This window comes from Panthera pardus, unplaced genomic scaffold (genome assembly GCF_024362965.1).
Source record: "Panthera pardus isolate Hobbes unplaced genomic scaffold, ASM2436296v1 HiC_scaffold_2, whole genome shotgun sequence".
In the NCBI taxonomy this organism is placed as follows: domain Eukaryota; kingdom Metazoa; phylum Chordata; class Mammalia; order Carnivora; family Felidae; genus Panthera; species Panthera pardus.
The window spans coordinates 50853631-50862296 of record NW_026526765.1 but is presented as its reverse complement, the minus strand read 5'-3'; the positions used below and the strand labels follow the sequence as shown (position 1 = coordinate 50862296).

The window sequence follows — 8666 nt, the reverse complement described above, 5'->3', positions numbered from 1 at the left end:
CACGTTGGAGGTATACTAACTCCATGGGTGCAGTCTTGGGGACGGCTGATGTCAACAGTTCCTTTTGAGTATTTTACTGTCCCAGATTAGAGTCTGTCCCACATTACACCAAGCCCTTTGTTCTCTAACCAACTGCCTTTCTATGTGTCACACACTGGGCACAGATAACCAGACCAAAACTAGACGATCAGAAGGCTAGTTCTCCAAACCGGGCAACTTTACAAGGTCAGGGCAGTGGGCACTAAAGCGTCAAATGCAGGAGGCAACAAATAGACTGCAGTGATAAATGTTCAAGGCTAATTACTCGAGATTGAAAATGGGGGAATAGAGGTGAATGAAAGAGAGAAAGAGAGAGAAACCTCCTATCTGAAATTGAAATCCTTCCCCTGAAGAAGCACACATCTGGAATTCATTCTTGCAGCAGGCAGCCACAGACTAGCTCTCTACCAGGACCCTGCCCAGCCACCGTGTGACGGTGACTGAATACAGGCTGTGCTTTGCGTGGGGCTGATAGAATGTTTCTCTGATAAATATTCCTGCCAAAGTTAGTTTTCGAGCCATGGTTCATAAATATACAGTATTCCAGCAAAAAAGTACAGAATGTCCTCCTGGGGCTGACAAGCAAATAGTTTCATAAATAACCCTCTTGACACATGTAAGATGTTAGCATTCTTGAGGTTTGGGGCAAGGGCAGATGTGGATTTAATTGCTCGATTCAGTCTAGAGCCACACTGGACTTGGACGTTACCTCTTGGGGGCCGATGGAAATGTTTTTCTTGGCTCGAGATATCGCGTTGCTTGTCAACACTGAGGACAAAGGCTTCTCCTCAGGACATTCTGGTCCAGCGTGGAGTGCTGCACAGGTGAGTCTGACCAGATCGGCATACAAGGGGATTTGCACTGGGGCATCAAATAAACGGCATTTCTTTACCTCAAGAAAGGGCTCAGCTGAGCCACAATATTAACTGCTTTGGGGGCACTGAGTGCCCAACCCCGGGCAATGTTGACAGGGAAGGGGGAGAACGTTCCAAAGAAGCCTCCTATTTTGATAATTTTTTTGTTTGTTTTGTTTGTTTTGTTTTGTTTTGTTGTTGTTTTTGGTAAAAACAACAACAACAACAACAACAACAACAACAACAAAGTTTGGGCAGATTCTAGAGTAGGCCAGATCAAGCACTGAGTCTAGGGGGATTTTCATATAAGCAGCATGATTGGATCCTTAATTAGTGGGACAGAGTATAGTTTGTCAAAAATGGGTATTATACTGACCCCATCACATTTCTAGGATTCCCATCTCTGAGGTCCACTGAAGTCTAACCTATTCATACAGTGTTATCTAGGTTGAAAGAATGAGGACATTACACTCCTGAGCATCTTAATAATCATTTCTATGGCGCCTTAAAGCTTTCCAGGCCCTTCGACATCCACAACTACAATTGAGTAGCCCTGTGAGGGAAACTGGGCAGGTGGTACCATTCCTATGTTACAGATGGGAATGCAGAAGCCAGGTGAGAGGAAGGGAACTGCACGGGGAACCCAGAGACTAAATGACAGAACAAGGATTCGCATCCAGGCCCTTGGCCTCTTGAAGTTATGTCAGTGAATGGCTTGGTTTCTCAGGCATTCTAGATAAGCAGGGAGCAGGAGCAGGGAGAAATGAGCTCTAGAGTGGGAAGATTTTGACGGTGGGCAATGACAGGAAGATTTCTCAACATGCTGGGGACTCTGTTCCGAGGGGACACCTTAAGCAGACGTCTGGAAGATAATAAGCCACACCAGCAACCTTACGCTCCCTCCCTGTGACTGGAGCCAGTGGCAGACACAACATCACCTTAATGTTCCGAGGTGTGAGAAGGGCCCTTGCAGGTCTCAATTACAGTGTATCGACAGACCGCATGGCGGCCTGTTTCCGAAGACGGTTCTGAATTCGCCTGTGAAGACAGCAGCTTTAATAGTTTTTAAAAACAGGGTAAGAAATCTTTCCATCCTCTCATTTACTAAGTATATTGTATTTCTGTGCATTGACTAGAAGGGCTAAATCAGTTAGCAGTGGATAGTAAGATAAAGGTACTAGTAAGAATTGTTGTCCTCCGACAGCTGAGTCGAGTACCTGGGTTAAGCACTTGATATTTGTACCCAGTTTATCAAGTGGGCTGAACTCGGGGTGGGGGGGCACTAACAGGAAGTGGATTTCTTTTGCCCTCCAGATGCTGTGCTCCTGACCACGCTACAGACCCCTTGCCATCCCCCTGGTGGCATCTTGGACAGATCTATCCCCTGTTTTCTAATCAGTTTAGGTTATAAAAACAGGTACTGCTCTGGTTATTCACACTCAACTCAGGTATTAATGGTCCCCTCAAGGCTATACTAAAAACTTCAATATCCCCTCTCATTCAGAGTGCCTGCACCCTGAACTCAGGCTAGAGGGACATGCTGTGGGGATGGGGGGTGGTCTCTTCTTTCACTTGTTCTTAATGTTCTTTCCTGTCCCTGTGGCTGGCTGGCTTCTTCAGAGATGGGGCTGGGGGATTAAGGAAAAAGGGACCCTCTTATGGGACTGAATTGGCCATCAGTGCTCTGTTTGGCAGGTGTGCACTTGGTGGCTCTTATGCATATACTTGCAAATTCTCAGAGGTCCAGACTGAACACTGAAGCAGACCTCTTGTAACATTCTTAGCTCTTGCCCTGTTGTCTGCTCAAAAGCATCTTTCTACTGGGGGCCCACCATGAGGGCTTAGGCCCCTCTGGCTTCTGCAGCATCCCCATAGCCCCTGGAAAAACTCCTGTGTTCTTGCCTTGCCCGACGGGTGGGCTGGCTTTTCCCTACCAGGTCCTATATCCTGGCTCTACTGTGGCATGTGACTCCACCCCCCTCTAGTCTTTTGTAATGACCAACCTCTGTAGTCATGGATGCCACCAAAGGCATGCCATCCTATCCCAGCAGCCCTCTCACTGCTCTTGGCCTTAGTCCCAGGATAGCATTGGTCCTGCCATTCTGCACCTTTGTGAAGACCTGGCCAGGTGTGAGATGCTTGCCTTCACTTCTTCCAGGCATTCCCAGTCTCTGTGACTGTTTCTTTTGACTACACTCACCCCTCCTTCAACACATTTGTCTTGTGAAGGGACACTTCTCTGTGCTTATCCCTGAGCTCGGGAGGGGACATGCAACAAGAAACCTTTCTAGACAATTCCCACACCTTTGAACCTCCAGTCTTCTCTTTCATTGCTTGTCAATCAGTTATTCTTGCTGTACGGGTCCTGCTACCCTATAGGTTATTAAGTCTTCCCCAGAGAACTAGCACCTCTGTTTAGCATATAGGGGCACTTACCTTTTATGGTACTGAGTGTGAAAGCGTTAACTGAATCTTAGAGACAATAGGAATTTAAATTTAACATTCTATTTATATACCTAAACTTGACAACAACCCATGCCCTGTAGCTCTAATTATCCCCATTTTAAAGACGAACACACTGAGACCCAAGGAGTTCAGTGACATGTCAAACGACAGCGAAGCAGCAGGAGAGTCTGGATTGGTTCTCACTCTGATCTGAACCCAAAGCCAGTGCTCTCAACCTGGGACATGAAGACAGCAAGAAAGCCCAAAAGTCTGCAGACCTAGCGAAAGAAAGAAGTGGGAAGGAGAAATTCTCAAATCTGTGTCCTGTTTGTATCTGTTATCCGAAAGCCTTGATTTCAGTAGTCTGTATGTGATGGTGGGGCTGAAGCAGCTCAGTTAATTTGCATCTCGTGAAAGCTGAATCACACTGGCCTTAATTGACAAGCACAAATGGCTCTGGCAAAGGTGAGGGAGCCAAGTGCAAGGGACAACGCCATCAGAGTTGACAAGAGAAGTTTGATTAAAGGACGAGCTAACCAGGGTTCCCTGTGTGATGTCAGTCCTCTTACCGATCTCCTGCGTGTAGTCAAATGAATAATTATAGTCTACCTGAAACACAGATTTTCCCTTTCAAAGTGCATTCACATTTGTGATGTTTTTAATGTGTCCCCTACAATCAGGCAGTCAGAGCAAGGACTGCAAGACCACCCAATTTTTACATAAGAAAGCCAAGCCCTGGGAATCCTGGAGTTCCCCCAAGGGTAAGGACTGGAGATCCCATTTCCTCCCTTCCTCTGAGTGCTTTGCTCAAGTGAGACTGTTCAACAGTATATTCAAAGAGGCCTCAAGGAAAGCAGATGTCCCTGGCTGCTCTCTGAGTTCCTGCTGGGCAGCTTTTGTAGGCACAGGGGAGAACCCTTTCCACTGGCCTGAGTCTTGCTTTTGTTCACTCTCCCTGTCTACACTCTCACTGTATATATTCAATTCCAGGCACTTTTTTTTTCTTTTTTAGGAGAAAGCAGAAGACAGATCAAGGGGCTGACAACATAAGGACAAACTTAGTATTGTGCTGTCTATCTCTAGGGGGTGCACAGGCACTGCCTCCCACATTCCCTTCCCCTCTGTTCACAGAAAGAACTGGGAGCAATAATTTCAGTAGTAACTCCTCTTTGTTGAACACTGACAATGACTGTGTGTTAGGTATGGTGTTAGGTGTTTCACATGCATTGTTTTCCTTATTCCCTTCAACTACTGGAGAAAGAGGGACTTCAGGTCCATAGCTTCTCCTCTAAAACCCTTGAAGCCAGGTGTGTTTCAGAATTCAGAATATTTTAGTTGTTAGAAAGGTAACATGGTTCACCTGCTCTATGTTATCTAACATCCTCAGCAGGGTCTGTGGCAGCATCTTGTTACCAAACACATTCACATTTCTGTGATGAAATGGAGAAACAACCATAAAAGAGGGATAACAAAGGCTATAAATAGCCTCATGTCAGTATAGATCAGTTTTTGCTGCCATATCAATGTATGCCAAACTTGGTGAAGAAACTTGTGTTTTTCAGAGCTCTTTGGATTGTAGAATTGCAGGTGAGGGATGGTGGGTCTGTATTATTATGCTCATTTACAGATGTAGGTATAGAAGTTCAGATAGTTTCCATGAGTTGTCCAAACTACAGAGCTGCTGAGTGGCAGAGCTTGGATACAAACCCAGGCCTCCTGATTCTAGCTCTTGCTCTATCAGCCACAAGACTTCCATAGTACATTTGTCCCTCGAAGCATCAGACACAATATTTGCATTAACCAGCAGCTGTAGTTTTTATTCATTGAGGGCAAGGGCAGGAGAACCTTCGGAATCTCTCAATTCAGTTTTAAGAATACGTATAGTCTGCCACAGATGGGCACTGTGTGCTCTACTTAATATTGGCCCATGAACCAGCAACGTCAGCATCACCTGGGAGCTTATAAGAAATACAGGATTTCAGGGGTTCCTTGGTGGCTCAGTCGGTTGAGCATCCCACTCTTGATTTTGGCTTAGGTCATGATCTCAGGGTCGTGAGGTTGGGCTCTGTGCTGCTCACAGAGACTACCTAAGATTATCTCTCTTCCTCTCTCTCTGCCCCTCCCCCCCCCACCTTTTTTTTTTTTTTTTTTCAAGAAATTGCCCACTTATGCTGCTTCAGATCTTCCCGTGTGATGAGAAGCTTCGTGTGGAGGCTGGGCACAGTTAGAGTGGCACATTCCTGTTTTTAAAACTTATTTATTTATTTATTTATTTATTTATTTTTGAGAGACAGAGAGAGACATGGCACAAGTAGTGGAGGGGCAGAGAGAGGGAGACACAGAATGCGAATCAGGCTCCAGGCTCTGAGCTGTCAGCACAGAGCCTGACACGGGGCTCGAACTCACAAACCGTAAGATCATGACCTGAGCCGAAGCCGGACGCTCAGCTGACTGAGCCACCCAGGCGCCTCTCTTTTTTCCTCTTTAGGAAGAAAGAAAAGAAAGAAAAGAAGGGTAGGATCTCAGGTCTCACCCCAGACCTCTGAATCAGAAATGCATATTAACAAGCTCCTTGAGTGGTTTACTGGCACAGCCCAGTTTGAGCAGCTGTGGCCTGGAGCTCTTTTCTTGACTAATCTCATTTAAGCCCCACAACAACTCTGTGAGGTAGGCACTGTTGTCATCCATCTTAGACAGCTAAGAAAAGTGAGGGCCCGAGAGATTAAATAACTTGCCTAAGGTCACACGACTGGTAGGTTCCAGACATGGAGGGGGGGGGGGGGTTGGCATGACTCCAGGGTTCAGTTCATCACCAAGCTGTCTCTTTCCTTGCAGGCAGGAAACAAAACCTGAGATACCCTCAGGGGCATTGGATGGGCCTGCTCCTGTTGAATGGTAAGGAGAGAGATGAATCCCAACCGCAAACTGGTGGTTGCAAAGGAGCCTTTTTCCTCCACCATCTCTCACCCTCAGCTCCTCTATCGGATATAGCAGCCAGCAGAGCTGTTACACCTGTTCTCATTCTCCACCTCCTAGACACAGAGTATAATTTCACTGCCTTTTTTCACTGGAACACAGGCAGGTCATATGCCTTGCTTTGGCCAGTGGGGAGTGAGTGAAAGTGCTTGCATCATCTCCAGCCGATCCATTTACTTCTCAGTGCCAGACAGAGCAGCACCTCTGATCCCTAGCATAGTGGTCCTGGAACCATAACTGGTGATGAAGCGTCTGTCAGCCTGGAGCCCTCAGCGATTTCAAGGAGCAGAGCCCCCACTAAACACACACTGGACAGATAATGCAAGTGAGAAACAACCTTTGTGTGGTTAAGCCTCTGAGATTTGGGGGGTTGTTTGTTACCCTGGCATAACCTAGCCTATCCTGGCTGACTCTCTGACTCATCTTCCTTTGCTCCGGAGGGACTGATTTACACTGCAGGAATGCCAGCCAGCAGCTCTGTGGGTGGGAAAAATGTACCTGCTTTTATGTACCCAAGCTAATAGCCGCTTTCTCCCTACTGTCTGTGAGAGTTTGTCTCTTTCTCCTCCTTTCTTTCTTGGTGCCAAATTTATTTCTGATTTGTTTTCCTTGTTGAACCTCTACAACTCCTTATTTTCCAAGGCTATTTTTAGTGGCTCTATTCTACCCTGAAGGAAATAGTTCACATCTTGGTGCCCAGGGCTTTTTTAGCTCCTTTTAATGGGGGAGGATAGCACATATCAACAATTCTTTTAGTCACCAAGTCATTTCCCCAAGAGGCTTAGAGAAGAACAAAATGTCTCCATCAAATGAGTTTTGGATGTTAGACTCCAACCTCCTCATTGTGCATGATCTCCCCGGTACAAACAAGACTTTAACTTTCCATTGCTTCCTTCCTTTTGGAGGTTAAAGCCTGGGTTCCTTAAACCTGGTGATTTTCCTGGCCTACTGGACTGGTCTTTGGGAGTGGGGTTCAAAAATCTATGTCTTTTAAAAGCTCTTTAAGTGATTTTCTAGAGAGAATTTGATGACAGCTGTTTGGGAAGTCTTGGGTTGGCTATGTATTCTACATACTGAGCCACATATATTTGTTGTAACGTGATATCTCCCTGTTCATCAAGAAGTCATCCTTGATAAAAAAAAAATATATATATATATATATATACATATATATATATATATATAATTAAAAACAACATTCCCCATGGATATTTATAGCAACTTTATTTATAATTGCCAAACTTGGCAACAACTGAGATGTCTTTCAGTAGGTGAATGAATCTATAACTGTGTTATATCCAGATGACAGAACAATATTCAGTGCTAGAAAGAAGTGAGCTACCAATCATGGAAAGACACAGAGAGCCTTAAACGTATATTACTAAGTGAGAGAAGCCAATCTGAAAAGGCTACATACTGTATGATTCCAGTTATATGAGATTTTGAAAAAGGCAAAACTATGGAGACCACGAAAAGGTCGGTGTGTTCTAGGGGTTGGGGGGCGGGAGGGATAAACAGGCAGAGCACAAAGAAATTTTTGGGCACTGAAACTATTCTGCACAGTAGTGCAATGGTGGATGCATATCAGTGTATGTGTCAAACCCCATAGAATGTACAGTACCGAGAAGGTAAACTATAGACTTTGGTGATAATGATGTGTCCATGTAGGTTCATGGGCGATAACAAACGTACTGCTCTGGTGGGAGATGTTGATGGTAAGGATGATTGTGCATGTGTGGGGTCTATGGGAACCTTTTGCACTTTGCTCAATTTTGCTGTGAACTTAAAACTGCTCTAAAAAGTCAAGTCTACTGAAACAAAAGCAGTAACATTCTCTTTCATGCTTCTGGAGGAGACGATGCCTTCTTGGGAGCGAGTCTGAGGGGTGAAGCTGAGCACTCCAGTTCTCTTACGGGTTTGCTATTTGCCATTCAATGTCTTCCATCTTACCAGCAAGGCCAGTCAGAACAAAAACAAGTGTCAGAGAGTAGGAAGTGCTTAGGCATGAACTGGAATAACTAGGATGAGCAAGGCCTTATTAGAGGGCAGGTTGTGACCCATTTCTTATCCAGCAATCTACAGCCAGACTTCTCCGCTCTGTCTTCTCAAGGGATGTCAGGGAAGTGATGGCTTTGTATTTTTGCTATTTGTTCTGTGGGGGCCATGATCATCATGGCTTGTGGAGACCAGGAAGGAAGCAAGGGGTAATCGGGCAAAAGGGCAGCATGTACCACAGAAGCACCTGGAGAGATGCCAACAGACCACAGGCAAGGAGGCAAGAAGTACACAAAATTCAGAAGGTAGGAGATCAGAAGCCAGGCGAGTAGACTGAGTAATGGATGGGAGGCAGGA

The 8666-nt window shown here is 45.5% G+C and overlaps 1 long non-coding RNA gene across 6 annotated transcripts in view; it reads left to right on the top strand.

Moving 5' to 3' along the window:
- Nucleotides 1–724: 724 nt before the first annotated feature.
- LOC109257581 (uncharacterized) overlaps nucleotides 725–8666 on the top strand; it is a 48934-nt gene continuing 40992 nt past the window's right edge. For 3 of the 6 annotated variants that reach the window (XR_008423730.1, XR_008423728.1, XR_008423727.1), the window contains exons 1-2: nucleotides 6249–6639; nucleotides 7617–8229. This is a non-coding gene — a long non-coding RNA (uncharacterized LOC109257581). The other 3 variants (XR_008423731.1, XR_008423729.1, XR_008423726.1) reach the window with 3 other exon arrangements.